Source organism: Ictidomys tridecemlineatus, chromosome 4 (assembly GCF_052094955.1).
Source record: "Ictidomys tridecemlineatus isolate mIctTri1 chromosome 4, mIctTri1.hap1, whole genome shotgun sequence".
Lineage (NCBI taxonomy): Eukaryota > Metazoa > Chordata > Mammalia > Rodentia > Sciuridae > Ictidomys > Ictidomys tridecemlineatus.
Window position 1 is genome coordinate 56,161,213 of NC_135480.1, and position 9,233 is coordinate 56,170,445.

General features: G+C 34.3%; 1 pseudogene; it reads left to right on the forward strand.

Annotated features, from left to right (window-relative positions):
• The window catches only part of LOC144376664 (olfactory receptor 6B9-like), a 32,632-nt pseudogene extending 30,784 nt beyond the window's left edge, over positions 1 to 1,848 (forward strand).
• Positions 1,849 to 9,233: the final 7,385 nt, after the last annotated feature.

The window sequence follows — 9,233 nt, forward strand, 5'->3', positions numbered from 1 at the left end:
TATTTCTTTCCTGGACAAATTGCAAGTGTTTCCAATCTTTCTGCTGTGCTTTTGGCTTTTAAGTGTCATTGTAAGTCTGCTAAAAGTAACCAGCAATACCCATGTCTTAACCCTAATGCTGTGCTACCTTGAAATTTTCTTTTTCAGAGATTAATTATCCTTAAACTCTGCTCCACTCCAAGTCTCAGGGCATGTACATAATGTAGAAAAGTTCTTTGCTAGTATGTAACATGAAGGGTCTCTAGTGCAGTTCCCAGTAGAGCCCTCATTTCCATTTTAAACATCAGTAAACCTTTACTCTCCAGATTTCTATCAACATTCTGAGTTCTCACCAGTTTGCCCATTAAATCAATAACAACAACAACAAAAAATTAAATATACACTTTAGAGTATCATAGTGTTTCTCTATCCTGCATCTCCAAACCTTTCAAAACCCCTCCCACAAACCAATTCTAGAGGCTTCTGAATCACATTTTCAGGTATAGTTATAGAAATGACCCTGCTTCTTTTTACCAAGTTTATGTGTTAGTCACACATAACTTTTGAAATAATCAACTTACAGAAGTAAGGTTGATTTTGGTTCATGGCTTAAGTTAAGCCATTGGTTCATGGCTTAAGTTAAACCATGGTTCATGGTTTCAGTCAATGATCATTTGGTTACATTGATTCTGGACCCAGGATGAGGCAGGACATCTTGGTGGGGAGTATAGTGGTAAAACAAATTTTCTCATCTCATGAAAGGAGGGAAACACACACACACACACACACACACACACACACACAGAGAGAGAGAGAGAGAGAGAGAGAGAGAGAGAGAGAGATAGGTTTGAGTCCTAATATACCCTTTAAGGACACACCCATAATCATCTACTTCTTCCTACTAGGTCCCAACTCCTAATGTTTCCTCACTCAGTAATAACCTCAGCTATGTACCAGGTCTTCAACACATAAGCTATTGAGTTATATTTAAGATTCAAACCATAGCACCATCTAAAATATCAAAGTGTGCTTAATTATTCTAAATATGTCTACCTTTTTGTACTTGATGCATAAGCCATGACCCTAAACACAGAGAGGGAATTGTTAACCACTGTGGCCCAGAGTCTTCAAAAGACATCTAACATAATTGAAGATGAGGCCAGTACAACCAGAAGAATGAATCGTTATATGTATGATATGTGTGATATGTCAAAATACATTCTACTGCCATGTATAACTAATTAGAATAAACATTTAAATAAAAAAAGGAAAAGGCCAATTATTCTCTCAATTAGGAGGTTTCTTCCCAGTTGATGTGTTGCTTTTATTTCTCTAGACATTGAACTTTGATGGTTCTCTGTTCTGTTTTGTAGACCATGGAACTTATTCCAATCCCATGATTTCCCACTGTAACAAGGAAACTGTTCATTCTACTACTATACCCAAAGACCTATTTTTGGTTCCCTCTGAAGTGTAAATCTGACTTCATGATTCTTCATTCTTGTATTTCCTCTCTCAGCCACTGTTGTTTCTTATGTCTTTATTGACTCTACCATCCTGCACATATCCTCAGCCACTGGGCAGTGGAAGGCCTTCTCCACCTGTGCATCTCACCTTACAGTGGTGGTCATCTTCTATACATTGTGATCTTCATGTATGTCTGACCATGGAAATTTGCTTCAATTAATTCTACCAAAATTGTTTTTATCTGTATATACAGTCTTCATTCCCATGCTCAACTCCATTCTCTACTGCTTGAGGAACAAGAAGGTCAAGGATGCCATCAGAAAATCCATTGCTACTGGCCAAGCTATTATCTTGAGAGATTCTATTTTTTCTGGTTTTTTTTCCTCTCATCATTTGCTTTAACCACAAAAAGTACCTTCATTAGAGAAGAGTCTATGATTGTAAACACACTGACTTACAACCATGATTTAGGGTTATGGAACTAGAGTTAAAATAAAACCCACTTTTGTCAGATCTTCATTATATGCTCCCTTTTATAAGGCAGTAGATGGAGTAGTCAAAACTCTGAGACACTTATTAGTAAAACAGTTATAATTTTACTGTTTATGAAAAACTTGTTAAGAAATAATCAGTTACTATCCACTTTTAGATTTCTGCTAGTGAGGTTATTTCATTTTAACTGGTTTATTTTAAAAGTCCTCTATCTGAAGAGGGGTACACAAAGAAGAGTTTCACATAAAATGTGGCCTGTTCATTGCTTAAAGGGGTGTGGAGACTGGATCCTTCTATAATTAATTGAGCTTATTGATATCTCATTTTAACTATTTTTAAAATTTAAGAAGATGAGAGATAAATTTTCTTTAGACTCTAATAGAAATACTATAAAACACTATAAAGAAAAGTGTGTGTGTGTGTGTGTGTGTGTGTGTGTGTGTGACTGTATGAGAGAGATTTCATGTTTTCATTTTTAATTTCCTTCTTTGTTATAACTTTTGCATATAGTATTTTGGACAAAATAGAAGACAGACTGTAGGGAAGCTAGTGGGTGTTCATTAAAACTCATTCCTTTTCAGGGAAAGGAAGCATCAACATTGTCAAGACCAAGTGCTTTGCATAGATGGCACTTGGCTACCTTCTTTTAATTTTGTAAAGGTGAATTCAGGATCCAGTTTAGTTGTTTAAACTTTCATTTGGCTATTACAAAATAGTGAAAGAGAGATTCTGTCTGACTCAATAGAAATATTGAATGAGTAAATTAATAAAATATGGTCTGCTAAAAGTTTAAGAATAATATTTTAAATACTTTGGAAAATACATTTCATGTTTTAATTAGGTACTGATTTATGTGCCATCTATGCTTTATTTACTTGCTTATTTATTATTATTCATTTTTATTGTTTTTAAGTACACATGACAGTAGGGTATATTTTTTAAAATTAATTAATTAATTAATTAATTAATTTGTTCTAATTTTATTATACATAACAGCAGAATGCATTTCAATTCATAGTACACATATGCAATCCATTGCAATTTTGATCTCATTCTTGTGGTTGAACATGATGTAGAGTTACACTGGTCGTATATTCATATATAAGCATAGGAAATTTATGTCTGATTCATTCTATTGTCTTTCCTATTCCCATACACCCTCCTTTCCCTTCATTCCCCTTTGTCTAATCCAATGAACTTTTATACTTCCCCTCCCTAACCCCCTGTTATGAGTTAGTATCCACATATCAGAGAGAACATTCAACCTTCAGTGTTTGGGTACTGGCTTTATTTCCTTAGCATGATTCTCCAGTTCCTTCCATTTATTGGAAAATGCCATAGTTTCATTTTTCTTTACAGCTGAATAATATTCCAATGTGTATGTACTATCTTTTCTTTATCCATTCATCTGTTGAAGGCACCTCGGTTGTTTTCATAACTTGGCTATTGTGAATTGAGCTTCTATAAACATTAAAGTGGCTTTGTCACCGTAGTATGCTGATTTGAAGTCTTTGGGTATAAACTGAGGAGTGGGAAAACTGGATCAACTGGTGGTTCCGTTCTATGTTTTTTAAGGAATTTCCATACTGTTTTTCAGAGTGATTGCACCAATGCTTTATTTTATTTATTTTGTCCTCACATTTTCTTCCCATTTCATGTTTGGTTTTATATAATGACAGATGGGGATTTTTATTTTACTTTTATGTATATTAAGATGCTTTACAAACTACAATAATTCCCAGTTAATCTAAATTTATTAGATTCTTCTTGCTTTAGCCCAAACCTAGTGTTTTCCCAAGGACAAAGTACCATTTTTCTTTAGTCAAAATATAGCCTTATGATCCATGATCCATGATACATATAAGGACACTATGAGTAATCTAAGATGGTTTGTCTTGAATAGTATAACTTTTACCCCAATACTAGAATATTCTGCTCTTTTGGTATGAAAAGGGAAAATTTTGCTATGTGTATTTCTGCCTGAAAATCTTTATTAATCACTAATGGACAATTATTGCAATTTTGAAAGCAAATAGTTTTTCTTTTAAGAATTCATATTCTGACAATAAAAATGAAAAGTCATTGAAGTAATATGTTAATTAGACTCTTAATTATTCTACAATGTATACAATGTATACATATGTCAAAAACATCACATTGTATCTCATAAATGTATACAATTATTGTTTATCAATGAAAAATGATTTTTAACTTTTGTTCATCAGCCCTGGAGTCATTCATTTAACTTAACTATGATCTATATTTGGAAACTAACATTCCTCTTCTGGACTAGACTATCGGTTATTTATTTATTTATTTATTTATTTATTTATTTATTTATTTATAACCTGGGATTGAACCCACAGGCACTTAAACACTGAGCCACATCTCCACCACTTTTCTGTGTTTTAATTAGAAAAGGGTCTCGCTGAGTTGGTTAGGGCCTTGTTAAGTTGCTGAAGCTGGCTTTGAAATTGCAATCCTCCTGCCTCAGCCTCCTAAGCCACTGGGATTATGGGTGTGTGCCATGGCATCCACATAGACCATCTGACTGTTAAAGTTTACATATTACCAGTGAGTGAGGAGATGAGTGTATAGGGTATTATTGTTCAATTGGTATGGAATCATAGTTATACAGACGATTCACTTCTCAAGATTCACTGTACAACTTAGTGCCTATAGTTGTACAACTTAAAAATGTGTTGAGGATGAGATCTTATGCAAAGTGTTCTTAACACATACAAAAATCAAAAGCACACAAGGCAATTTTGGAGATGATGTTAATGATAAAATAAGTATATAAATATGCCATTCATCAAATTTTATAAATTAATTGTATACAATTTTTTCACAGCAACTATATCTCAATAAAATTGGGAAGAAGAAAGAAAAGATTTATATACTACTGTTATATCTTTGTTGTATACATTCTGTGTCCCTATATATTTTCAATTTTGCTTGATAAATCAATTTTCCAAAAGTCATGGTTTGGTTGTGGGGTGTCCTCCTAAAAGCTTTTGTGTTAATGCAGGAATGTTCAGAGGTGAAGTGACTGGCTTGTGGGAGTTGCAACTAATCATCCCATCCTAGTTGGACAGATTGGGTGGTAACTGCAAGCAGGTGGGGCGTGGCTAGAGGAGGTTCGGTACTGGGGTGTGGCCTGGCAGGGTGCATCTTCCCTCTTGCCTCTTTCCTCTTTCTCTGTCTCCTTCCTGACTCTGCCATGAGCTGAGCAACTTCCCCCAGGATGTGCTGCCTCACCTTGGACTTAGAGCAATGACTGTGGCAATCTATGAACTGAGATATCTAAAGCTGTGAGCCCCAAATAAATTTTTCCCTCCTTTAAGTAGTTCTTGTCAGGTATTTTGGTCAGCAACTAAAAGTTACTTAAAATACCAATTGAATCATCTTATTGCCTCTATAGCAGTGCACATTTTGCCTTCCTTTTACTATTACGGATTTACCTTTCATACTGCTTTTACGTTAATATTTCAAATATTTTATTTTAAAATGTTTAAACATACAGAAAATTAGAGAACATAGTACCACTGACAATTTTGTTCATAGCTTAGATTTTTTCAATTTAAGATTAAAAACTGTAAACAATTACATTTTATAATTTTTTGTATATGTAATATTGTACTCCCATTATAACTATGCTACGTTATTCCAAATGAGAAGAGTGTATTCAAGAAGGAAAGATGAAGTGACCCATAATTGAGTAATTTCAGAAAAGAGAATGATAGCTAATGATAGACAATGGTTATTCCGCACATCATTCAGGCAGTAAAACAGCAAATAAACAGAGAAACAGATAAAAGAAAAACATGATAGGCAAATTATCAAAATAGGGTAGCAAGAAGTTTCACAGGTGACTAATTGGTTAAAAATTGTCTTTAGAGAAATTTTCCTTTATATTACAGAAAACTGTGAGACGTAGGAGGACAAATTTTTAAAATAATCTTTTACTAAAACTTTTAATGTTGACTTTGGATAAATATATTCACAGACAGGCTTTTGATCATATTATGAATTGAACTGTGTCTCCACTCCTGCCAAAAGATATTAGTGAAACCCTTTAATAATCTCATAATGTGATATATGAAAATAGGTTCTTTAATAGAAGTAGTTAAAATGAAATCAAGGGACTGGGGATACAGCTCAGTTGGTACAGTGCTTGCCTCACATGCACAAGGCCCTGGGTTCAATCCTCAGCACCATTAAAAAAAAAAAAAAAAAAGAAAGAAATCTTTTGTGTTGTTCCTAACCCAATATGACTGGTGTCCTTATTTAAAAAGGGTATTTGCAAACAGAGGTGGACATGTACTACTGATTATTCTCAGAGCGAGCTCAGAATTCTTCAATTAAATAACAATAACATAAAGAAACAGCCAATCACAGTGACATGCCTGTAATTCCATGTGCCAGAGAGGCTGAGGCAGATGAATCACAAGTTTGAGGCCAGGGTTTAGTGAATCCCTGTCTCAAAATAAAAAAATAAAAAGACCTGGGGATATAGCTCAGGAGTAAAATATGCCAAGGTTTAATCCCAACTATCAGGAAGAAAAAAAGAAAATAAACAAGTAATTCTTTTTCATTAAGTCTATTTTTATTCACCTTTCAATTTTTTTTGTAGTTGTAACTGGACAACATGCCTTTGTTTTATGTGCTTTTTTTTTTTTTTTTTTTTGTATGTAGTGCTAAGGATCGAACCCAGTGCCTCATGTGTGCTAGGCAAGCACTCTGCCACTGAGCTCCAGCCCCAGCCCCTTATTTACCCTTTTAATTTTCAGAATTTATTTAATTTAATCTGTGGCTTTATTATTGAGTTTTGACAAAGCAATCCTTTCATGACCTATTTTCTTGCAGCATCAGAATATTAACTTCCCCTGTAGAAAATTATCCAGAGCCTGGATAATTGGAAAGTGGAACAGGATGAGGTAAGAGTTACTGTTTTAGGAGTAGACCCAGACTACCGCTCCAGATGATTTCAGTCTGTTGACCTTAGACTAGTCACTATCTTCTTTCAGTGTTTTTTCTTTCTTACCCCTTCAATTTTGTAGACAAGTTATCAAATCCTATATATGCAATAATGACTAAAGAGTTAAGTAATTAGAATTAAAATACTCTTGTGGATAAAATGTATCAATAATTATTGTTATAAATAACTATTTCATTGGTAGTCTTAATAAAGGTATATAGGCAAAGTTTATTAATAAATATGATAAAGGATTATAAAAATTTTTGCATAAATAGAAATAAATCTTGCTGGAAAAGTGCATACCTATAATCCCAGCAGTTTGGGAGATTGAGGCAGAAGAATCTTGAGTTCAAAGCCAGCCTCAGCAACTTAGTGAGGCCATAAGCAACTCAGTGAGACCCTATCTCAAAATAGAAAATAAAAAAGTGCTGGGGATGTGGCTTAGTTGTTAAGTGCCCCTAGGTTCAATCCCTGGTAACAACAAAACAAACAAACAAAAATCAATATAGTATAACCTAGAAAAATATGAATCTGTTCCTACATCTGTCAATTAATTCAAATACTTGAATCTTACAGAGTTTTTTTCTTTTTTTATTGATTTTATTTTTTTATATACACAACAGTGGAATGCATTACAATTCTTATTATATATATAGAACACAAATTTTCATCTTTGTATATAAAATATGTTCATGCCATTTCATGTCTTTATACATGTACCTTTTTTTTGCATTACAATTCTTATTACACATATATACCACATATCTATCTCTGTTTGTATATCAAGTATGTTCACACCCAATTCGTGTCTTCATACATGTACTTTGCATAATGATGTCCATCACATTCTACCATCCTTGCTAATCCCCAGCCACCTCCTTTTCCCTCCCATTCCTCTTCCCTATCTAGAATTAATCTATTCTTCCCATGCTCCCCCTTCTTACTTCACTATGAGTCAGCTTCCTAATATCAGAGAAAGCATTTGGCATTTGTGTTTTTTGGGGATTGGCTAACTTCACTTAGCATTATCTTCTCCAACACCGTCCATTTACCTGCAAATGCCACAGTTTTATTCTCTTTAAATGCTGAGTAATATTCCATTGTGTATATATACAACATTTTTTTAATCCATTCATTAATGAAGGGTAGGTATCTAGGTTGGCTCCACAATTTAGCTATTGTGAATGATGCTGCTATAAACATTGATGTGGCTATGTCCCTGTAGTATGCTGTCCTTTGGGTATAGTCCTTTGGGTATAGTCCGAGGAGAGGAATAGCTGGGTCAAATGGTTGTTCCATTCCCAGATTTCCAAGGAATCTCCATACTGCTTTCCATATTGGCTGTACCAATTGAAGTCCCTTCCGCAATGTATAAGTGTACCTTTTCCACCACATTCTCGCCAACACTTATCGTTGTTTGTCTTCATAATAGCTGCCATTCTGACGGGAGTGAGATGATATCTTAGAGTATTTTTGATTTGCATTTCTCTGATTGCTAGAGATGGTGAGCATTTTTTCATATATTTGTTGATTGATTGTATATCCTCTTCTGAGAAGTGTCTGTTCTGGTCATTAACCCATTTGTTGATTGGGTTATTTGTTTTTTTGGTGCTTAGCTTTTTGAGTTCTTTATATACCCTAGAGATTAGTGCTCTATCTGATGTGTGAGGGGTAAAAATTTGCTCACAGGATGTTGGTTCTCTGTTTACCACACAGATTATTTCTTCTGCTGAGAAGAAAGTTTTTAGTTTGATTCCATCCCATTTATTGATTCTTGGTTTTAATTCTTGTGCTATAGGAGTCTTATTGAGGAAGTTGGGGCCTAATCCCACATGATGAAGATTAGGGCCTACTTTTTCTTCTATTAGATGCAGAGTCTCTGGTTTAATTCCTAGGTCCTTGATCCATTTTGAGTTAAGTTTTGTGAATGGTGAGAGGTAGGGGTTTAATTTCATCTTGTTGCATATGTATTTCCAGTTTTCCCAGCACCATTTGTTGAAGATTCTATCTTTTTTCCAGTGCATGTTTTTGGCACCTTTGTCTAATATAAGACAATTGTAATTTTGTGGGTTAGTATCTGTGTCCTTTATTCTGTACCATTGGTCTACCAGTCTGTTTTGGTGCCAATTCCATGCTGTTTTTGTTACTATTGCTCTGTAGTATAGTTGTCTGGTATAGTGATACCATCTGCTTCACTCTTCCTGCTAAGGATTGCTTTGGCTATTCTGGGTCTCTTATTTTTGCAGATGAATTTCATGATTTCTTTTTGTATTTCTATGAGGAATGCCATTGGGATTTTGATTGGAATTACATT